Below are 25,145 nucleotides of genomic sequence, written 5' to 3'. Positions count from 1 at the left end.
CTAGGTTCAAAAAAGAGGATAATACTAAGAGAAATGGGAAAAGAAATAAAATGGGGGTAATTTTATATTTCATAAAGAAGTACATGGGGATAAGGGGTATAAGAGTAGGGGGGCAGGCTGGCCTGCAGCCCTCCCAGGAAAGGAAAGATAGAAGGTTGGCCTTGAGGGAAGGATTGAAGCCAAGGAGATGGGTGAGAAGCAGGCAGACACACATGCAATATTTAACAAATGAGCTCCACAGAATAAGCTCCGCTACTTAGCCTTCACTAGGACCTGAACCAGTTAAGTAGCTTCAAACTAACATACAGGAGTAAGCAATGAATATGGAGATTAGCTGAAAGAAAAGCCATGATCCCTTACAGCCTGGGCTGCAGGTACGGATCAGTCCAGCTTGAGGAGAGGAGATCAAGAAAGAAATCACGGGTTCCTTAGAGCTGGTACTCTGAGCACGAACCGAGGAAAGGTCTTTCAGGAAGCGAGAGATAGAGAGGGAGGAAGTTAAAGTGGAGCTTGGCCTGTCCAGGAAAGACAGAGACAGGTGAGGGGTGATAAGGTAAAGAGAGCTGGCTCTCTGTGGAGCTCCTATTTATTATTATTGAGATGCAAATGTACACAATACATATTGATGAATACTTAGTGTATTGCCATTGGTCAATTGTAAATTACAACAAGGTATAGGTGTGGTTTGTCTCAGCCAGGTGAGCACAAAGAAACCTGATTTCATGCCTGATCCTGGGGGACACTGGGATCAAGGGTCAAAGGCTTTACTTGCCATGTGCAGGACTGAGCATGCGCTCTCCTAAGGCAATCTTTACATTTTAACTGTTTCCCTTGATGATAGATAGGTGTGGATTGCTACAAGGGGGAAAAAGACCAAAACAATGTAAAGGTGAAAGAGGTTGGAGACGATCTCCAAAAAAAAATTTAATCATTACATTGGGAAGAATCAGAAAGGTTCAAATAGAAGGAAGACCCCTAACTCCAAATTCAATCCTCATCATCATCATCCAACATTATCCACATCAACAACATCATCAACATCAACAGCAGCAGCATCAACATCAGCATGATCATCAATACCAACATCATCAATATCATCATCAACATTCACATCATCAACAACATCAACACCATCCACATCATCAACATCATCATCTGCCGGGGACATCTACGGAGTCGCAATAGGGGACAGTTTCGAACTGTCGGGAGACAGCTTAGAGCTGTCCGAGAAATTGCAAGAAAGAAAGACTGGAACATTATCAAAGAGGGATAATGAACGTTTATTGTAAGCAGAACACCAGATTTAAAGCTCTTCTCGAGAGACATCCTCCCCATTCCTCCCCAGAGTGTGAACAGGGGCGTTAACCCGTTCCCAGGAGATCTTGGAACTGTTCATGCAGCCTTGAACTGAGATTACTATGTTTTGGCGTACTCAGCAGGAATGGTATGTCACAAACACCTGGGAAGAGGAACTCTATTCCATGAAGTCATGAATGGTTCATTGCAATCATCAACAACATCAACAACATCATCAACAATAACATCATCAATATCATCAGCATCAACATCATCAGCATCATCAAAATCAACATCAACATCAACATCTGACTATCCATCTTTTCCTGGCCCAGGAAAAACTTTTGCTGGGTGGCCTAACCTAATAGCATACTATGCAAAGTACTGAATGAGAGTCAAAAGACCTAAACTGTATGCTTGAGTGCCACTATGTGTCCTTTGGGAGTAAAAAAAGAAAGTCTTTTTTTCCTGGACTCAGTTTTGTCATTTATGTATAAGTGAAGCTTAACTGGACTCTGCATTAAGTTAATCAATTACATCAAAGAATAAACCAGGTGTAAACAAGAGAAAAAAAGAACATGAGTTTTTTGATGAAACAAACAAAAAAGAAAAACATTGAGTCCATGCCACTTGAGGATCATTTGAACTGTACAGGAGTATTTCTTCTTGAGAAGACTTGATTTAAAACCAGAAGATCCAAAGCTTTCTACCCATTTTTATTTGCTATTTTATTCTACATATAAGCTTTTTCTTCTTATCCTTAAACAAATAAATAAGAACACTCAATCAGATTTCATTAGATGCTTCTTAGTACAGTTAGAAAATGTAGTTTGTATTTGTTTAGGGCATTAAAAAAAACTAAAATTCATCAGAACCTAACTTTGGAACTCTTCAAGTTCTAGAAGGCATATCTGGTGAAAAGTGATTATACTATTCTGATTGACTACAGAGGATAGGACCAGTATCAGTAGATGGAAATTGCAAAGAAAGACATATTGCCTGGATGAAAGGAGGTAAAGGAAACTTCCTAAAAATGGAGTGTCCTATCTCAATATATGGTAGTCTCTCCAAATTGGAAGTCTGTAAGGACAGACAACAGATGTTTGTCTAACTATGTCAGATATATTAAGGTAAGAATTTTTTTCATTTATAGATTGGACCATCAAAGTCAGAGGTCCATTATAACACAATTTAATTTTTAAAATTTTCTGACCAAGGAAGCTTATTTTGTTCTTGTTATTCAAGGAATTATCTCTGGTAGGAACTATGTTAAACACTAAGAGCTAATGAGATTATTCACTGTTCTTGATGAATAAAAAACCTTCCTCATCCTCTCCTTCCTAATCATATTTTCACCATCTTTATCATATTGTAATGGATATACCTGGAGTTAGAAATACCTGTCTCTGACATTTATGAGCTATGTAACTATTGGAAAGTCACTTAATATCTGAAAGCCTATCTCTTCAAAGAGGAGATAATTATCATTATAATACCAATGACACAGGGTTGATATGAGACTTAAATAAATGCCTCCTCTTTAACACACACACACACACAAGAATTCTTAGAATCAATAGAAATTTTTGTCTTCTGATCATACATTCCCCAGAGCAAGAAGACAAATTTGCCCATTTTCTGATTTAGTGAAAATAGAACTGTATCTTTAAGTTGTTTCCAACTTCTTTCCTTATAAACATTGGTTTGGCGTTCTTGAACTCTGCAGTCAGAACTGAGGATGAGATTGGCTCCAAGGCAGAAGAGTGGTAAGGGCTAGGCAAAGGGGGTTAAGTGACTTGCCCAGGGTCACACAGCTGGGAAGTGTCTGAGGTCAGATTTGAACCCAGGACCTCCCATCTCTGGGCCTGACTCTCAATCCACTGAGCCACCTACTGCCCCATCCTTAATAATTTAAGGTAAGATCTAGTCCCAGGTTTTAGCCGAGCATGGTCCCCTCCATGCTGGCTGCTGCTTGCCAAACTTGCCTTTTAAACCCCACTAGCTCTTCCCTCCCTGGCAATGTTTCATACTGAGGCCGGGGGATACCAGGCCATTAGATATGACATTATTCTATAATACCCATTTTTGGGATGCCTAGGGATGGAGGTAATTTATTTCACATACCCATTTGACTCAATCAGGTAAATCTCCATGACTAGAATGGGACAAGTCATCTATTTCTTTTCTTTTTCTTTTTAAATTCTTACCTTCCATTTTAGAATCAATACTAAGTATCAAGTCCAAGTCATAAAGGTGGTAAGGGTCAGCAATGGGGGTTAAGTGACTTGCCTAAGGTCACAGAGCTAAGCAGTGTCTAAGGCCAGATTTGAGCTCAGGGCTTCCCATCTCCAGCACTGGATCTCTATTCACTGAGTCACCTAGTTGCCCCCAAGTCATCTATTTCTGTTAACAACTCCATATCAATATTTTCCAAGCTTGGTAAGTGTGGACCATATCTTCGAACACTCAGATTCCATGAGCTTGACTTCATGATATGAGGCCTGCACCAATATGCATTTTTGCATCTCTAATTTCACACAGCTGTATCCTGAAGAGTTGGTGTGGAAGTGGATAAATGGTGAAACAAGGCTTACTGAAGACTAAGCTAGTGCTTCCAGTTCCAACCGATGGGTACGTTCTGTTGTAGTCTCAGGAGGGCTCCAGCCTTATTTCTTTAGACTATATCCAATTTCTTGAGACTTGGAGGTAAAGAGAATACATTAGACTCATCTTCTATTTTGATCTTCCTAATATGATTGTCTGAAAATCTTCACCATAGTAGTGTGTTATTAGGACACATACGAATTCACGAGTTGAGTAGGAGGTTAGGGTTAGGGTTTCCAACTAGCCTGCCTAACCCAAAGATTCCCATTTCTCTGCCTCACAGCCTTCTGGGTAGGAGTCCATTGCCTTCACAAAGAGTGACTGTGGTAACCAATGCTGCAATCCATAACTGCCAAACAAAGCAAAGGAAAGGCCTGAGAGGGAGTTACAGACTATTTGCCTAAAGGTGTCCTGTTAGTACTTCCAACCCAATAAACACAAAGAAGGGATATATAAATGGAGGTCACATTTCCCAGGGTTGGGGACAGGAACAGTAAAGGATAGTAGAAGGGCATCAGGAAAGAAATCTTTCACCATATAGAGAAAAGGCAGTAGCTGGAAGAATATCATAATCAGGATGGTCTCTTTCTTTCCTTTTAAATCCCTCTTTGAGGTTCACTTTCTGTGGTTAAAGTTTGTTTTGATTAGGACTAATTCTCTCTTGATGCATTCTCCCTCTAATTCTCCCTTTTCTTGTTCCCTGTTGAATTAAATGTTTTTCTATATCCAACTATATTTATGTATTTTTTCTTTCTTTGGCCACCTCAGATGAAAGTGAGGTTCAAGTACTTGTTTATTTGTTTTGCCTTATGTAGCAGTCCACCCCTAGCTATGGGCAAGGGGAACAGTTGGTATGTGCAGATTGCCTTAAAAGAGAGCATGCTCAGTATTGCACATGGCTGGGAGGGCCTCTGACCCTTGACCCCAGCTTCCCCCAGGTTAGGCGGGAAAACAGGTTTCTTTGTGCTTGGCAGGTTAAGAGAAACCACACCTATGCCTTGTCATTAACCAATGAGGATCATCCCTATGTACTGTGTATATTTGCATATCAAAGGGTATATATAACCCAGCAAGCTCCGCCTCTAGCTCTCTCTCTCTCTCTCTCTCTCTCTCTCTCTCTCTCTCTCTCTCTCTCTCTCTCTCTCTCTCTCTTTCAGGCTAGCTGATGGCTGTCCTGGCAGGAGCTTGGCCTCTGGCCAAGCTCCATCTTTAATCTTTCTCTATTCACCTCTCTGACCTGTGTGGTATTAAATGTGGATCTCTGGACTGGTAAAAGCCTTCAGAAGGGTCCTATGATCAGAGCTTAGCTGTGGCTCATGGAAAATTAATAAAGACTCACTCCTGCCACCTCATATCTCTAATTTGACTCCGTCATCCCCCTCGTGGTATCTAAAACTTCTATCCTGTCTCTATCTTCCTACCTTAAAGCTTCTCTTCCCTCTGAGGAAGCTTTACCTTATTTTTCCAGTCTAGATGTAGTCTGGTATGCTTTCTAGATTTTTGTGGAATAGTTGTAGTGGCTGTACAACTGCTTTTCTGTCATCGTGGCTGGTCAACACTCTAATCTACTAGATACTGACAGGTCTTGATTCCCAAAGAAGATACTCCCTCTATTTATGACTCTAGGTATCAAGAACATCCAAAGACTTTCTATTTATACAAAACCAGCCACTCATGAAAATAACACTTTTAGATCTTATAATAACCTTTTGATTAGCAATAAAGCAAAAGAAATATTAATTTCACATATTAAATAAGCATATGAATAATAAAACACTACATATAAATATGTTAACTCTCTCCCATCTATGTACTCATATTAAACAAGTAAGATGAATAATAAAATACTACACAGAAACATGTTTCCACCAATACACTCAGCATCTATAGGAGAGAATGTGCACACTTTGGATACACAAGAAAACTGCCAAGGAGGCACATGAGTAAGAAAATTAGTGTGAACAAGTTAGAATAACTGTGGAAATTTAAACTGTAGTATTCTCTTTCTGCCCAAGGAGCTGTTCATAAAAGTCCCTTGTTGAATATAACTTCTGTATTAAATAGATGCTTCTACTGTTAAAATCAGTTAATCCATAATGGGCTTATGGGCATGACTTTTCAAAGTAAATGATCTGCTGAGTGATTTCTCTGACTTTCCTATCAAAATACCAGATTCCTTTTGTTGATTATGGAAAAAGTATTTCATCTTATAGAGCAAAATGCTATCTTAAAGGCTCTCTTCCAACAAAGTATCTCCCAAGGCTTTTTGTAGGACATGACAACAGAAATAACAGTGTTCATTGATGCTCTGATCATAATGACCAGGAAAGGAATAAAACAGAAATATATGTTTGCCAAGAGTACACATCACTGTAAGGGAGGAGATCTAGTTCCAAGTCCAAGAGGAAATACCTGTGAAAAATGAGGTTCTTTAGGGCCTCACATTTTTCAGATGACATTGTGTTGGTTATTTTAAGCTCTAGAACACAAGAGTCTCTTAGAAAAGACCTATAATCCCTCAAGAGAACTCTGCCTTGCAATATACACAAGAAAAAGTAAATGACTAATGTCTACTTACTGTATTATAACTTATAGTTATATAGATAACCTATATAACTTATCCATCAGTTTTTATGCATCTGGGAGGGACAAATGAGCAACAAGTTGGGCCCAGCATCAAACAGGAAGAGTTAGATAAATTGCTTTCAAGGAATTACAATTCTTTTATAAACTCCTTAAATTTCTGGAAACAAAGGCCATTGAAAAAAATACCAACATTCTATTGGTGCCATTCTATTGCTATGGCTAGCAATGGAGAAGTGCATGGTGCTCATGAATGGACTGCAACATATAACCAATGATGAACTATGAAGAAGAATGGAAGTAAATAATGTCATCAGGGTAATGTATTTTAGGGAGAGAAGATGTTGGGAGTATCCTCTGTGTTTAAGCTATGAGTAGGACCTCAACAAGAATTACACTGGAGAGGTATGGATGGGTTGTTATCTGCATCTTTGGTAAAATCACAGATCTATTGAAGCATCATGATTTAGTGTGTTTTCATTCAGCTGTTTCTTTAATTTCTAACAGATCTTATAAGCTGGTTCAGGTCTTCTTTTAAGGATTTTATTTATTTATTTGCTATTTCTAATATTTTACATCTATTACTTTGAGTGTTTTTCCTATTGCTTCTTTTACCCCACAATTTAAAAAAATGCAACCAACACAACTTTGATGGGCAAGATGAAAAAGTTCCACATAGTTGGTGCTTTTTTTTCAATTTGCTAATCAATTTTGGGGGAGAGGGGGGGGGACATAATTTTCTTGTGAGAATTTCTATCACTTTTGTTTCTTTTTGGTGTTTTTACTGTTATGTTTGAAGGATTCATAAGGATCTTGGCTCAATTTCCAACCTTTCACTCTGCCATTTCCCAGAAGTTCATGCTCTTAAAATTTACATATGCTCTATGGATTAGGTGTCAGAGAATATATATGCCTAAAGGAAGTACTGTATAAAGAGCTATTTTACCACTTTGCCCACTAGAGGGGAGTAGTGTTTCATATAAAACATTAATATCTATTATCTTTTAAGTTGTTTCATTTTCAAATCAAGTATGAGATAAACAAAATGTAAAAACTATTAAAAGAATGTCAGAAGAGATAGCACACAGTATTAGACACTGGGTATTTTGTGTTATTAAAAAACAGCCTCCATTCATAAAAATAAACCATCCATAGACCCTAATCTTAAAATAACTTTGGTTATGTTAATTTAATAAAAAAATTTAATAAACATTTTAAATGCATGCACATCAATGGGATCCCTTGTGTTGCTGATGACCACTGTCATAAACTGCATCATTAATATATTGATACATGTGATAAGGGCCCTGGCATCAGTTTTCTAGGTTCATCCAGACTTTAAATTACTTAGCAAATCTGTGAAAATACAAATAAGTATATATGTAAAAACCAACAGGATATAGAGAAAGGGGTGAGGATGCATGTCGATGAGGGTTTAACTGACTCTCAGGTTAGAAGACTTTAGTTCAAATCACTACTACCTGAGGAACATAGGAACTAGAAGGGACCCCAGAAATTGAAGCTAAAAGAAGTTAAGTGATTTGCCCAGGGTCACCTAGCTAATAAGTCCCTGAGGCAAAATCTGAACCCTGTTCTCTACTACTGCATCCAGTTTTACATCCATTGAACCATCTCATCTATTAAAAAAAAAAAAAAAGAGTTAGTCGGATGGCATTTGAAGTCCCTTCTTCAGCTCTATGGCTATGACCCTAAACCACATAAATTATTTTATAAATATGTGGTTACTTTTGGTAAGCGAGATAATAGATTTGTCTCATTGTTTCTTGTAGACCTACTACGCAAAAGCACATTTGTTTGTATTGTTGTTTATGCATGTTTTCATCTTCCTATTGAAAGTCAACTTCTTGGAGGAGGCATATTTTTTCGATTTTGTAATGCCAGTGGCCTTGTAAAGTGCCCTGCACCTACCTAGTAGGTGCTTAATAAAATATTTGCTGAAGCTAGGCGGAACTTTGATAGAAACGGGAAGTAGACATAAATTCTTTGCTGTGTTACTTACCTAAATCAACAAGCACGTGCGAAAACTGAGGAATTTATCTTGTATATCTTGTTTGTACATACTTTGTTTTGCATGTTGCCTCTCCCACTAGATTGAACTCCTTGAGGTCAGTGAATATTTTTGTCTTTCTTTGCTTTAGCATAGTGCTTGACAAATAGTAGACACCTAATAAATTTTGTTGGATGAGCAAACAATCTCTGCTCTCAAGATGTAGGGAAGCTTGTTTTCCAGACCATAGTTTTAATAGTAACTAATAATTGCCTGATTTCCCATCTGAGTCAGTTCTTTTGCCAGGAACCTTCAAGTAATAGAAATACAACTACGTCAACATTCCAGCTACCTAAACTCGGAGCACGGAGGAGTCCACTAGCCCAAGGCTCAAATAACCAAGAAAAGGGAGGTGATTGTGTCTGTGTGTGGGGAGGGGGGGGGTGTAAATGTCAGACTGGTGACTTTATTGCGCAGGCGTAAACTTCCCCCTCTCCCCCACACCGCACCCCTTTCGAGAAAGCCGGGGCCTCTCTAGCCCGCGGGGAGATGCTTAAGTTGAGGCGGTGGGAATCTTTCCGAACGTGCTCTATGGTTGCTGCGGGGGGCGCACCAATGGCGTAGTCGGGCCGTATTTTATTTCCGGAAGTGAGGTCTTCCGCCTCGGCCGCGGCGGCTGGGGTCGGGGTGGGCAGCGCCGCTGCCGCCGCGGATGGGGGATGCTCGCATCCGCGTGGGGCCGGCTCCAGCACAGCGAGGTAAGAGTGGAGGAAAGTAGGGGGCAGAAGGCGAAGGAAGGGGAAAGCGCGGGGAGACTGGGGGAACAGAGGCGCCTCGAGAATCCCCCGCTCCTGGCGGACCCCAACACGTCTTTTGGGGATCCGGGGGCCGTGGCAGGCCCGAAGGCTTTTTCTTCTACGCCCGGGACCCCAAGTATCCTCGCGTCGTTTGTGTGCTCCCATTTTTACCTTCCTGCAGCTAGGGCCATGGCCCAGGGCAAGGAAGCCCTGCGGACGCATTGCCCAAGGGAATGAAATCCGAAAGTATCTGGAGCCTCGGCTGTGGACGAGGGAGGCTCCTAGGGCTGAGCAGGGGTCGGGTCCCAGGCCCGGGCCTCACCTAGTGGGGAGAAGTGAACCTGGTCACCTTGGGTATGTTAGGGAGTCCCTTCGGCTAGCTCTTGTTGAGTGTAGCCCACAACGTCGGACCCACAGGCTGCTGCGGCAGCCCCTTGGGACTGAGGGAGGTGAGGACGGGAGATGCCCCGCCTGGACTCCCTTCCCCCCTTCTGACGGGGGGTTGGGGGTGGTGGTGTTGGGAGGCTGCGGTCCTGGAGGTGGTTAAAAGCCCTGGCTCGAGGCACCGATTGGCCAGTCTTTGGGGTGGTGACGCCGCGGCCCCCTAACCCGTCCGATTGAACGGTTAGATCTTTCTGGTTCAACCTAAGCCTAGACCCGGAAGACTTGCGGCGTTCCTACCTGGTTCTTGGCTTATTTCTGGTGTTGCGGCTGAGGCCCCTAGGATGTAGCCCCTGGGATGTCGTCGCAGCTCCTGGGGAGGACGTTCTGGAGTGCTATCTGAATATTTAATCCACCCGACCCTGGAATTCCTTCCAGGACCCTTCTATCCTGCAGTGTCTGTTCTCCCAAATGAATCAATCTGAAATACTCCTATGTCAGTTAATCGTGGGCCACTCTTCCCCTTCGTTTGTGGCAGTTCTTCCATCGTTTAAGTGGTGTTTAATCCTTTCTGTCTGACTCTTTGTGATCCCATTTTGGAGTTTTCTTTGCCATTTCTTTCTCCAATTCACTGTGCAGATGAGGAAACTGGTGCACAAGGAGTTAAGTGACTAGCCAAAGTGCACACAGCTAGTAAGTTTCTAAGGCCAGTTTAAACACAGGAAGATGAATACTTAGATCCAACTGTTATAACTTATAAGGAATCATAAATTTGGACTTTTAAAGACCATCTAGTTCAGGGCATCTTATTAACCTTTTGTATGTCTCTTCTATGAGCAATATTTTTAAATGCATAAAATACTGAGGATTACAAATGAAAAATTGAGGTACAGTAATCAAAATATATGTATTTAAAAACAATTCCCAGAATCCTAGGCTAAGAACGCTTGATCTAGTCCAACTCTTCATTTTACAGATGAGGAATCCAGAATTTAACTTTTTTTATTACTTCACTCCCCAGCTTTAGCATAAACTTCAGAGACACTTTGTATTAATGACATTAGAAGATCCATCTTCTAGTACAGTCTTGCCTAGAACAGACCCTCAATTAATATGAATTGAATCATTAGGAACTTAATGCCTCATGTTGTGCAAGGTATCATTTAATACAAAAAGGTACAGAATAAGATCTTTAAAGGGCCCTCCAGGAGTTTAGGGTCTAAGTAATGAATTATTTATATATATATATACATATATATATATACACACACACACACATATATATACACACACATATATATAATAAACAGCAAAGCTAATACAAAACACTACAGAATGGTACAGTTACTGTATAAGACATAGTAAAGTACAATTTTGTGTATACTATAAATATTTAAAGATAAGGATCTAGAGCACCGAGTTCGTGTTTTGGCATGTTTGGTGAAACATAGTTTAACTACTAGTTAAGACAGTTCACTTTTGTTTCAGAAGTGTTGTAATGTTTGATTGATGTTTAATATAAGAGAAAGTGCTCCCTAAATGGGATCAAAGCTTGGAGGCTCTGTTAAATCATTTCTGTTCTGTCTTATACTGTCAAAAAACAAATCATAAGACAAAAGGTTGGCAAGAAAAGCAAAGAGCTATTGGGGAAGAGTTTATGATTTTAAAGTTGAGTCAGCAAGCCAAAATTTGGCGTGAGATCACCCTGACATTTCTGAGAGTCGGAATTATGTATATTTCAGTTTGAAGAATATTTTTAAAAACCAATCTAACTACATGTATAATTGAATATGGGAAATGGTTGTTAACCCGTTGAGCTTTGATAAGCTTGCTTTGCATTTATAGAATCAGAGAGGGTGAACTTCTGGCATTTGGGGGCAGTGTCTATGCAGCACTATGATTTCACTGCTTTTTTCTCTAGGGATGCTTTTCCCATTAGTGAGACATTTCTTTTCTGTTACAAGAGCTCTAGAAATAGAGCAGGAGATCTTTGTATAACAATTTGCATGTAATAATGCTTGGAGCCTTTTGCTAGGAAGACTGGGATTTTTAAAAAAAATTTAGTTTAAGAAATACTGAATTGTTCCCATTTGACAAATGTGGAAGCTAAGGTTTAGAGAACTTAAATGACTTGCCTGTGGTCACATGGCCAGTGTTGAAACTAGATTTGAAATTTCTTGGCTCTTAAAATCAAGTGTTGTTTTTTTTTTTACCACCACTAGCCACTTTGTGTCTGTAGTTCAGTAGTCTTTAAACTTAGTGCTTCTCCAGTAATTAGCCACTTAGCATGTAATTAATCAATTTGTTGAATTTGAATTAAACTGAATGAACATTTCTCACAAAATTAACAGAATTGGTTGATCAGGATTTTATATAAATTGAATCAAAAGATAGAAATATTTTTTTTTATTTTTTTAACATTATTTTATTTGGTCATTTTCATACATTGTTCATTGGAAACAGATCATTTTCTTTTCCTCCCCCTCTAACCCCCCCCACCCCCACCCCTTCCCTAGCCGAAGCAGGATTCGTCTGGGTATCACATGTGTCCTTGCTCTGAACCCATTTCCTTGTTGTTGGTATTTGCATTAGGGCCCTCATTTGGCATCTCTCCTGGATCATGTCCCCTCAACCTCTGTAGTCAGGCAGTTGCTTTTCCCTGGTGTTTTTACTCCCTCAGTTTGTCCTCTGCTTGAGGATAGTTTTTGTTTTTGTTTTTTTTTTCCCTCATAGATCGCTGCAGGTTGTTCAGGGACAACTAATGCCACTAATGGAGAAGTCCATTACATTCGCTTGTACCACAGTGTATCAGTTTCTGTGTATAATGATTTCCTGGTTCTGCTCCTCTCACTTTGAATCAATTCCTGGAGGTTGTTCCAGTCCCCATGGAATTCCTCCACTTTATTATTCCTTTGAGCATAATAGTATTCCATCACTAACATATGCCACAAATTGTTCAGCCATTCCCCAATTGAAGGGCATCCCCTCATTTTCCAATTTTGGCCACCACAAGGAGCGCAGCTATGAATATTCTGGTACAAGTCTTTTTCCTTATTACCTCTTTGGGGTACAAACCCAGCAGTGCTATGGCTGGATCAAAGGGCAGACAGTCTTTTATAGCCCTTTGGGCATAGTTCCAAATTGCCCTCCAGAATGGTTGGATCAATTCACAACTCCACCAGCAATGCATTAATGTCCAAACTTTGCCACATCCCCTCCAGCATTCATTACTTTCCTTTGCTGTCATGTTGAACAATCTGCTAGGTGTGAGGTGATACCTCAAAGTTGTTTTGATTTGCATCTCTCTGATTATAAGAGATCTAGAACTGTGCTTATTAATAGTATTTTGATTTCTTTACCTGAAAGTTGCTTATTCTTGTCCCTTGCCCATTTTTCAATTGGAGAATGGCTTGATTTTTTGTACAACTGGTTTAGCTCTTTATAAATTTGAGTAATTAGACCTTTGTCAGAGGTTTTTGTTATGAAGATTGTTTCCCAATTTGTTGCTTTCCTCTAATTTTAGTTACATTGGTTTTGTTTGTACAAAAACTTTTTAACTTGATGTAGTCAAAATTATTTATTTTGCATTTTGTGACTCTTTCTAAGTCTTGCTTGGTTTTAAAATCTTTCCCTTCCCAAAGGTCTGACATGTATACTATTCTGTGTTCACCTAATTTACTTATAATTTCCTTCTTTATATTCAAGTCATTCACCCATTCTGAATTTATCTTGGTGTAGGGTGTGAGGTGTTGATCCAAACCTAATCTCTCCCACACTGTCTTCCAATTTTCCCAGCAGTTTTTTATCAAATACTGGATTTTTGTCCCAAAAGCTGGGAAAAGATAGAAATATTGAAGTACCAGAAATTAAATTACTTTTTTTTTTTTTAAAACCCTTACCTTCTGTCTTGGAGTCAATATTGTGTATTGGCTCCGAGGCAGAAGAGTGGTAAGGGCTAGGAAATGGGGGTCAAGTGACTTGCCCAGGTCACACAGCTGGGAAGTGTCTGAGGTCACATTTGAACATAGGGCCTTCTGGCTCTCAATTCACAGAGCCACCCAGCTGCCCCCTAAATTACTTTTTTTAAATAATCACTTTTGAATGCTGGTAAGGAGTGTCAACATGGAATCTAGAAACCCCAAACTTGTAGCCTAGTAAGATCTGATGAACTCCCAAGTTTTAGGACTAGCTTGTAAGTTGGAGACTTGTCCTTGTTCCCTGTTCCCATGAGAATCCACCCTGAAGGGAATCTCAGGATAGCAGTTTCAGACTGAATAATGAACCCTAGCTTGTAACCTAGTAAGATCTGATGAACCCTAGGTTTGGGGTTTCTAGATTCCATTGACAGAAATGAACAAAGAAGAGGTGGACAAATGAATAATGGGAATAAAGGGGAGATTTGTTGATATTGCTAAGTTGGCAATAAAGTTTGCAAAGCCTGTGGACTTTTAGTTTTTAGAAACTATTGAAATCCAAAGTGCTTATACTAACAAAGCAACTTTTTATTGAAGGGAAGAAAAGTTAATTTTTTTTGCAGTTACAGTAGTATTTTTTCCCCCACTTAAATGTAAAGATAATTTTTGGCCTTCATATTCTGACATTTTGAGTTCTAGATTCCCTTCCTTTTTTCCCTTTCCATTCCTTGAGATGGTAAGCAATTTGTTGTGGGTTATACATGTGTAATCATACAAAAAACATATATACATATTCTTCATGTTATAGAACAAGACGCATTTTTTTAAAAAATCATTAAGAAAATAATGTGAAGTATGATCTGCTTCAGTCTGCATTCAGATTCCCATCGGTTGTTTCTCTGGAGATAGATAGCATTTTTCATCATAAGTCCTTTGGGGTTGTCTTGGGTCATTATATTGCTGAGAATAGCTAAGTCATTCACAGTTGTTCATTGTATATTATTGCTGTGGCTGTGTATAATGTTCTCCTGTTTCTGCTTACTTTACATTGTATTAGTTCATGTAGGTCTTTCCAGGTTTTTCTGAAACCCTCCTACACATAATATCTTAGGACATAATAGTATTCCATTACAATTACATACCACAACTGGTTCAGCCACTCCCCAGTTGGTGGGCATCTCCTTAGTTTCCAATTCTTTTCCATTACAAAGAGAGCCACAATAAATATTTTTATGCAATTAAGTCCTTTCCCATTTTAAAAAATCTCTCAGGGATCCAGACATAGTATTGATATTGTTTTGTGAAAAGGTATACACAAGTTTATAGCCCTTTAGACATAATTCCAAATTGCTCTCCAGAATGGTTGGGTCAGTTACAACTCCAAGAACAGCACATTACTGTCCCAGTTTCCCCTCATTCTCTTCAGCATTTATCATTTTCCTTTTCTGTCATATTAGCCAATCTGCTAGGTATGAAGAGGTACCTCAATTGCTTTAATTTGCATTTCTCTAAGTAGTAATGATTTGGAGCTCTTTTTTTCATATTACTATAGATAATTTAATCAATTTAATTTCTAATTCTTTTGTTACTTAAAGTGGCTAGGAGATTTATGCAATTGACATAGCTCTTTCCTTTTTTTCTCATGGACCTTTTCTCTTAGATTTAAGACTAATTTTTTTTTTCTCCCTCATTTGCCAGAAAACTAGCTTACTTGCCTGGTCCCTATAAATGATATTCTTTTTCTGCAATCCTGCCATTAACTTTTGCATTGTTCTCTGAGTCTAAAATACTCCTTTGTTATAGTCATCTGTGTTTCCTGATGTCTAGCCCACTTCAAGGCTTTGCTCAGGTGTTGCCCCCCTCCTTTTTAACCTTTACCTTCTGTCTTAGAACTGATATCTTAATTATTTCTTCTTTATTTCTATTAAGAACATCACCAACCTTCCAGTTACTTAGCCTTATAACTTTGGAGTTGGCTTCAGCAGCTCTATTTTTTCACTCCTAATGTCCATTTAATTTTTTAAAAATAATATTAGAGGAAGTTGGGTGGTTCAGTAGGTAGAGAGTCAGGCCTGGGGTTGGGAGGTCCTGGGTTCAAATGTGACCTCAGACACTTCCCAGCTGTGTGACCCCTGAGCAAGTCACTTAACCCCAGTTGCCTAGCCCTTACCACTCTTCTGCCTTGGAGCCAATACATTGACTCCAAGACGGAAGGTAAGGGTTTAATAAATTAAAACCAATATTACTTTATTTCTACATGTATTTGGGGAGAAATATAGTAAAATATTGGGGGGTGGGGGAACTGATTACTCCTTAAATGGGGATGAGTGGAAAGAAAAGGCAGGTATCTACAATTTGCTAACTGCTCTACAGATATTATCTCATTTGGTCCTTTAACAACTCTGGAAGATGCTATTATTATTGCTATTTTATTATTGAGGAGACAGAAGTTAAGTATGATGTCCCACTCCAAGTCCAGGACTCTTTATCACTTCACCACCTAGCTGCCTTGGGGTCTTCTCTCCACTCAAGTTGATCCCTCTAGTTTATTTCCTGGATTATTTACAAGTTTTCTGATGGGGTTTTTGCCTCAAGGCTTCCTTCTCCAATCCATCTGCCAGATTGCTATTCTGAAAGCACAGGTCTAACCATATCATTCCCCTACTCAATAACCCTTATATGAATCCCCCTTGTGTTTGTTTGACATTTAAAGAACTTAACAAGTTGGTTCTAGCTGACCCTTCCAGACATACTTTTCCAGACAACTCTTTTTCATACACACATTCTATATTCCAGCCAGACTGGCCTACTTGCCAGTAGCAGCCTTTATGTTACATTCTAGTCTCCCATGTCCATGACTTTACTTGGGCAGAGTGTGTAAATGGAAGTAATGTATCATGAGACTGGAAAGGTATCATTGTAGTGCAGAGTAATATAGTGATTCAGTGTTTATGAGTTATCAAATTGTTAGGTTTGTCACACCCAAGGTAAGGAAGCAAGGAAATATAAAATACATTTTAGAAAGATATCCTCCCCTTTCTCCCTCCTGAAAAGATTAGTTGTTTGGCTCCTAGGTACCACCTTATTGGCCAATACAGCAGCAAAGGAAAGTGATAAATGTTGGAGATGTGGCAAAACTGGGACACTAATGCATTGCTGGTGGAGTTGTGAAGTAATCCAACTATTCTGGAGGTCAATTTGGAACTATGTACAAAGGGTTTTAAAAGATCCTGCTGTTGTCTCTTGCATAAGTTGATCAATAATGTATAGCTAGCAAAGCCCCTCTATATAGGGTTTGTACCCCAAAGAAGGAAAAATACTTGTACAAGATATTTATCATTGTGCTCTTTCTGGTGGCAAAAAATTGGAAAATGACGTGGTGTCTATCGATTAGGGAATGGCTGAACAAATTGTGGTATCTGATAATGATGAAATAAATACTATTGTGCTGAAAGGAATAATGAACTGGAGGAATTCCATGTGAACTGGAATGACCTCCAAGAATTGATGCAGAGGGAAAGGAACCGAATCAGGAGAACATTGTACACAGACTGATACATTATGGCACAATTGAACATAATAGACTTCTCTACTAGCAGCAATGAAATGACCCAGGACGATCAAGAGGAATTTATCAGAAAGAACACTATCCACATCCAGAGAAAGAACTGTGGGAATAGAAATGCAATAGAAAAAGATATGATCGACCACGTGGTTCAGTGGGGATATGATTAGGGTTTTGGCATTAAAAGATCACTCTATTGCAAATATGAATAACATGGAAAAAGGTTTTGAACAATGATACATGTATAACCCAGTGGAATTGCTTGTCAGGTCCTGGGTGGGGGAAGGAAAAAGGGGTGGGAAAAGTCATGAATCATGTAACCATAGAAAAATATTCTAAACAAATAAATAATTTTTTTAAAGGGAGAAAAGAAAAAATTAGGTGTTTTAAAGGGTTAACCATCAGTAATCTAGAATACTCACCTATCCAAAGTGGAATTTCTCAAAGACACCAGGTAGTCAAATTTTTCTAGTGTTTTATTGTGATAGTTATATATTTTTAATATTTTCCTATTTCAGATGTTTGTAAAAAATTAACTGAGGTGGACATTAATGCCTGTTTGGGTTGATTCAGAATTATACAATAAGGACACAACTCCAAAGCAATATAATCTGCTATTGTCATTTGCCATAAGTTAATAAATAACGTGTAGCTAGCAAAGCCCCTCTGTGTAGAGACCTTTAATCACCATGTAGAGAATACAGGTATCCCTTCTACATCTCAACTTTCTTGATCTCAGTTTTGATATATTGCAGATTGGCATAAGAAATTGAATGGAAATTTCAGGGGAGTTTTGCAAAAGCAGCAGATGACACACAAAGGCCAGAAGATGAGACAAAAAGTTTAGAAACTCAGAAACGCATAAAATAAGTATAGTATTGTATTATGTCAACATATTTTATCTTTTAATACCATAAATATACACAATTTCTTGTTTAAAGTTAAAATAAGTAAAAAGTTAAAGTTTGCAAAAAGAAAACAAAGGCTAGAAATGTAGAGATATTTAAAAGTTTAGTAATTCATAAATACCTATCAGGTATTGTCAACAGCCCATTAAAAAAAAAGAAATTCAGACTTTCAGACTTTTTTGGTATGAAGGGAGGACCAAAAACTTTTACATAGATTTTCCACATCCCAGCCCCTAACCTCTTCAGTGTGGATGGGATATCTTTATTTGCAAAAATCATAAAATCACAGTTACAAATTTAGTTTCTGAATTAGATAACCCTTTTTTTTTTTAACCCTTACCTCCCATCTTGGAATCAATACTATGTATTGGTTCCAAGGCAGAAGAGTGGTAAGGGCTAGGCAATGGGGGGTAGGTGACTTGCCCAGGGTCACACAGCTGGGAAGTGTCTGAGGCCAGATTTGAACCCAGGACCTCCCATCTCTGGGCCTGACTCTCAGTCCACTGCACTACCTAGCTGCCCCCCAGACCTGTGATTTTAAAAGATTAACTTTTTTTAAAGAAAATTTTTTGTTTTAATAACAAATCTCCACAAAGTTTTCCAAAGTCATATGATCCATATTGTTTCCTTCCCTTCCCTCCCCCTTCTGGAACTGACAAGCAATTCAATCCGGGATATACATATATATGTATATATGTGTTATCATGCAAAACATCTCCATAGTATTCATTTTGTAAGCTACCAATCTTACAGAACCAAAACCCCAAAACATATGACCAAATAAACAAGTAATAAATCATATGTTTTCACCTGCATTTCTACTCCAACAGTTTTTTCTCTGGAGGTAGATAGCATTCTTGCTGCTGGTCCAGGTCCAGCCCTGCTTGAGACTCCAGAGGTCTTTGGTAGGTGGAAAGGCTTAGGGGAAAATGAAGGAAGGAAGGCAGATGTGTGTATGTATCTGCCTGGGGCAAGACTCTGCATGAAGTGGCTTCTTCACTATGCCCAGGCTTAGTTTTTATTTTTATACCCATTTTCTTGGCACATAGCTACATCATTCAACATATGTGTTTGAATAAAGATAATTGGATAAGTGATACATTAACTTTTCAAACAAATCGTTTGATTAACATTCTGAGATTATTCTATACACTTGTATTATATAACTATTGATTCTGACAGGATATACAAAGGTTTTGCACAAGATAAATGATTTCATCACAGGTGGCTTAATTTTCTCATTAGCCTGTGAGGAGCTTGAGCTTACAGACAATCAAAGAAAATCATATGTTATTTTTAATAAAAATAGACAATCAAGAACACGGTAGCCAAGTCAAGGGGTCAAAGGGGTAATAGAAGCATAACTAGTTCTAGTATGTTTAATAAAAAACTGATCATTTTTCAGAGCTTCATTGGGGAGTTTTGGTTGGTAAGTCAAGTCACTGAGGCATGGTGTGCTAAGGCATATTGTACCAGCCTTTCTCTATGGTGATTATGTGCTGGCCTAAGAGAATTTGTTCTGAGCATGGGAGTGGGGAATGTCTAAGCATAGCTTTGTTGGGAGTTACAGAAGTTAACCCATGACGGTCTTTTGGGTTTGATCTTTTAATGGTATTCTGGGGGAATAATGTGTAAGTATTTGCTCGTATATTATTCCTTCTGAGTCTAGGGGGAGAATAATAATCATGTCAATTCCTTTAATAAGGGATGTTGATGAGAGAAATCATTCAGAGGGGACTGAGTGGGTGATTCCATCCTGTCAAGGAGCCACTGTGTGACCTCCTGGCTTCCACGAGTAACCTTGTCAAGACATTGTGGCCTGATGGCTCCCAGCACATTCTTTTTCATAAATCCCTCAGAATTGTTCTAGATCATTGTATTGCTGTTAGTAGCAAAGTCTATCACTTTTGTCATTTCACATGATCTCTTGGTTCTACTTATTTCATTCTTTTATCAGTTCACGTAGGTCTTTCCAGCTCTTTATGAAATCATCCTGTTCATCTCTCTTTATAATAGCACAATAGTATTCCATCACCATCATATAACACAATTTGTTGTCATTCCCCAATTGAGGGACATCCTTTTAGTTTCCAATTCTTTGCCATCACACACAAAAAAGAGCAGCTATAAATATTTTTATACAAATAGGTCCTTTCCCATTAAAAAAAAATTTCTTTGGGATAAAGACCCAATAGTGGTATTATAGGACCAAAAGGTATGCATTCTTTTATAGCCCTTGGGCATATTCCAAGTTGCCCTGCAGAATGGTTGGATCAGTTCACAAGTCCACCAAAAATGTTTTAGTGTCCCAATTTTCCCTCATCCCCTCCAACATTTATCATTTTCCTTACTGTCATATTGGCCAATTTGATAGGTGTGAGCTGAAACTCAGAGTTGTTGTAATTTGCATTTCTCTAATCAAGAGGAATTTAGAACATTTTTTCATATGATTATTGATAGTGAAGCCCTATATTTCTGAAAGTAGTTAACAGTTAAAAATATATCAACTAAAAGATATTGAAATAACACAGAAGACTTATAGAAAGAACTATAGCAGAAGAGCCCAGAGATTAAGAATTATTTATTTATTTGTTTATTTGCTTATTTGTCTTAGGGATGAGGAAGGGGAGGAGAGGAAAAGGGAAGAAATAGGAGAGAATAGGGGCAAGATGGGATCTTGACACAAAAATGAAGGGCAGTATAAAACTCAAAAAGGAGATTTTTCTGGGAAACACCAACTGCCATCAGGATCCATTTCAGTTGCTCATAGATAACAAAATGCCACTACATTCCAGGAGCTCAAGTGGAGGAAGGAAGGCTTGAATCCTTTGTAGAAGCATGGTAAGGGCACAGTAGCCAACACTGGCATACTGGCCTGAGGCAGAGTTCATGTATCTCCTTTTGACCATATCCACAGGGGAGGCAGTGATGGTGGGGCAGAAGCCAGCCCCGAAGGCTTATGTGAAGGCTGGCATTGAAGGTTATCAGTCATAAGGTAGGCCTTCAGGAGAGCATCTTTGATGAAGTTATAGGTCACCAGCTCAGCACAGTTGACAGTAGTGTTTCAGGATAGTGGAAGAGAACAAATATACAAAGAACAATAGCAAAAAATTATAGTAACTTTGTATTTGACAAAAATATAGATCCAGGCTATTGGGGATAAGAAATCACTATTTGGTAATAATTGCTGGGATAGCTGGAAATTAGTATGGCAGAGACTAGGTACAGACCAAAATCTTATACCATTCACTAAAATAAGGTCAATATAGATATATGATCTAGATACAAAAGGAGATATAAGCAAATAAGGAGAACAGGGGAAATATTCCCTATTGGATTTATGAATAGGAAAGGAATTTATGAGTAAACAGGATGGATAGTGTTGTAAAATGTTAATTTTGGATAATTTGGGTGGTTTTATACAAATAAAACAAATGTTGCAAAGATTAGAAGGAAAGCAGAAAATATGGGGAAATTTTTCAGTCTCTCAGATAGAGGTCTCATATCAAAAATAGAGAGAGAACTTTTTCTAATTTATGGGAATAAGAGCCACCACCTAGTTGATAAATGGGCAAAAAGACATGAACAGAGAGTTTTGGAATGAAGAAGTCAAAGCCATATATAGATACCTGAAAAAAATACTCTAAATCTCTACTGATTAGGGGAAATGCAAATCAAAACAATTCTGAGATATTTCACGCCCATAAAATTGACCAAAATGACAAAAAAAAGTAAAATGACATCTTAGAAGGAATGTGGAAAAATGAGGATATTAATAAGCTGTAAAACTATATCCCTAGACCCAGCGATACCAAGGCTGGATCTGTTTCCCAAAGAAGAGGAAAAGAACCTATATGTTCTAAAATGTTTATAGCAACTCTTTTTGTGGTGACAAAGAACTGGAAATTAAAGAGATGCCTCTCAGTTGAAGATTGGCTTAACAAATTCTGATGTAAAATTATAATGGAACATTACTGCACCATAAGAAATAATGACCAGATTAATTTTTAAAAAAACTTTGAAGTAACTACATGAGATCATGAAGAGTAAAACTAGTACAACCAAGAGAACATTATATATAGCTATCAATTTAATATTTGAAGAATAACTTGTAAATGTTTATCTCCAGAGAATGAACTGAGAAATAGAAACATGACAGATATAACCTATATATTTTGCTGGATGTGGAGAGGGGAGGGAAAGCCGAATTAAAAATAAGGTTCAAACCTGAATAGTCCCAAAACAAATTACTCTTTTACAATACAGTACTTTTATTTATTAATAACAATAGGTGTGTTTTTTTAAAGTTTTATTAATAATAACTAAAGTAAAAGGAAGTACCTGAACTCAGCCTGGTCTCAAGTAAAAAAGAATGTGGGAAGAGTTACAGCTCACTTAGCATCACGCAAAATGCAAGGATGCAGGAAAAGGGAAAAGGATTCTAGGTAATACAGAAAGGAACTTTGGGTAATGTAGTTTTAGGGATTCGAGAATTTCTAACTACATTCCCCCTGTGATCCTGCTGGGGAGACCAGTCTCCCCAAAAGGATCATGGAAACATAACTAACTCATGAATTGAAATAATTTGTGGATAAAAGGTAAAAAAAAGAACAAAGCCAATGATTACTAGGCTGACAAAAAGCCAATTTAGGGGCAGTCCCCTTTGGCATAAGAGTATACATTCAAAACAAATGCATTTCAACCCCTCCATAGTTCAGTTCACATCCCCCAAAGTTCACTCTGGATCTTCTGGTGCAGCATGTGGTCTCTGCAGGCATCTATCTTCATGGCGCCTTCTGGATCCTGGGAGGTAGCAAGTTTCTTATCCTAAAATTGCTCAAATCCTGAGGTGTATACAATTGTAACCAGTTTTGTTGAAATCCATCCGTCATCATCTATGTGACAATTAACAAAGGCAACATGTGATCTTCGATGGATCTAGTGACAGGGGTTTGGGCAAGATGTTCATAGGCTTATACAATGATATTTTGTTCCTCAGCAAAGGTAAAGGTACAAATTAAAGCTCAATATAGGCAAAACATAGTAGCTTAAAATGATCCAGTATTACAGAAATATATTGATTAGATTAATACAGATAAACTTAATAAGTAAATGGCAAAGATACAAGCAGGCAGTGTAGTCAAAATCCTTTTCACCAGTTCGGAGTAGACTTGTTTGCTAGCTTGAGGAGAACAGACTGAATATGGTTAGCAAATAAAACAATGGAAAAGGTTTAAAATTCACCTCCAAATCTCAGAAAGGTTCGTCCCCTCCCCCCATATTATCCATTTAGATTTCATTTGTCAGAGCTCTGAAGTTTCTGATAGAAGCACAGGGCAGAATCTCCTCTCTGCATGTTAAGAGCAGTTAAGACTTTTAGAACTTTGTCAAAACATTTCAGGTTGGTTTGTAGTTTAAGTAGCCTAGCTTGTGGCAGATTCTTGAGGAGAAGGGAATAAAATGGTAAATAGCCAATGAATATACAAGCTGCCAGGAAAACAATCCAGCAGAGCCAGTATGCACTTGCTAGCTCAGGCAATTCAAACTGTTCTTTGAGAGTTCGAAGCTTGGTTTGGAACAACTTTTTTTTTTAAGTGGAATGGAAAGGAATTAAGAGACTTGTAAAAATACTGTTCTTTCACCTCCTCCTTAGGGACAGCTTAAAAAAAATCTGTTTGAAAACTAGAAGGGGTGGGGTTTCTTTTCTCCACACTGGAAAATCCACATGGGGGGAGGAAAGGGATTGGGGAATCTTATGGAATGGCAGGTGGGTCTGGTTGCAGGCTGTTGGAGGGCTGGAGACTCAACTCAGAGATAGTAGTGGGAGGTGGCAATGGAGCAGCTCTAGACTTCTCAGCACACCTCAGTGATAGGGAGACCGGGAGCAGGCAGCAGTGGGGGAGGAATGAAGGCACGAAGGCACTAAATGCAGCAGCTTGTGAACAGCAGCAGGAGCAAAGGCAGACCCAGCCACCTGGCAATCATGATGGGCAGAGACCAGGCAAACTTACTGTCCTAACTGCAAGGCTATCTGCTCAAAAATTTTTAGAATTTGTATCCTTTCATGGTTGCCATAATGTGGATTTTTAAATTAATATTTGATAACTATTATACTTTAAATTTTTTTATTAATAATATCTAAAATAAAAGGAAGAACCTGAACTCAGCCTGGTTGCAAGTAAAAAGAGCTACATCCCACTTAAATACCATCACGTAAACTGTGAGGACGCAGGAAAAGGGAAAAGGATTCTAGGTAGTACAGAAAGGAACTTTGGGTGATATAGTTTTAGGAGTTCAAGAATTTCTAACTTTACACTGGGTAGTTCAGTGGATTGAGAGCAGGACCTAGAGATGGGAGGTCCTGGGTTCAAATGTGGCCTCAGATTCTTCCTCTCTGTGTGACCTTGGGCAAGTCACTTAACCCCAATTGCCTAGCCCTTAGTGCTCTTCTGCCTTGGAGCCAATATTGACTCTAATGTAGAAGGTAAGAATTTTAAAAATAATAATACTAACATTTAGTGTTCTGTAGATTTCCATACAAATAGATAATTGCTTTCTATCATTGAATAAACCTGTTAGAAAATTGTTTAAAATAAAAGAATGAATATTTTTGCCTAACTATCCAAATGTGTGACATTATGAAATTGTTCATTTAAGTCTTCCAGGTACTCTTGTTTGCAGATGTCATTAAGTACAGAAAACTGCAGAATCTCCTAAGTGGGATGAATAATCATTCAAGAGTTCAACCTTTATTCCAATAGGAAAAACCTAGCGGATAAAAGTTATCTCTGATTCAGATGGTATAATGATATTGGGCAGATAGCCTAAAGGGTTACTCTTACAGAGTACTTGTAGCTTGGCATTAATGATCAGCTAATACTGGTGATAGATGATTTCACCTCAGAATTAAACAGAAGGAAGAAAACAGACTGGATTGTATTTACAAACAGCCCAGTATTTTTAATGACTCCATGTTTCCCCATGAACAAAAATCATGTCTTTTTAATAACCATATTTGTTTGGTGATTCTGTATTGCTGCAAATGATGGAATATTATAACTTCAAGGACTCAAAAGTGTGAACCACACA

The 25,145-nt window shown here is 38.5% G+C and overlaps 1 protein-coding gene across 2 annotated transcripts in view; it reads left to right on the top strand.

Moving 5' to 3' along the window:
• The first annotated feature begins 9,110 nt into the window (after positions 1 to 9,110).
• BFAR (bifunctional apoptosis regulator) overlaps positions 9,111 to 25,145 on the top strand; it is a 40,375-nt gene continuing 24,340 nt past the window's right edge. For both annotated transcript variants that reach the window (XM_007498624.3, XM_001375800.5), the window contains exon 1: positions 9,111 to 9,249. The gene's annotated coding sequence lies outside the window, so the exon portion shown is untranslated. The remainder of the gene's footprint in view (positions 9,250 to 25,145) is intronic.

The sequence above is a fragment of the Monodelphis domestica genome, chromosome 7, assembly GCF_027887165.1.
Source record: "Monodelphis domestica isolate mMonDom1 chromosome 7, mMonDom1.pri, whole genome shotgun sequence".
NCBI classification, from domain to species: domain Eukaryota; kingdom Metazoa; phylum Chordata; class Mammalia; order Didelphimorphia; family Didelphidae; genus Monodelphis; species Monodelphis domestica.
This window is presented reverse-complemented; position numbering and strand designations above follow the sequence as displayed.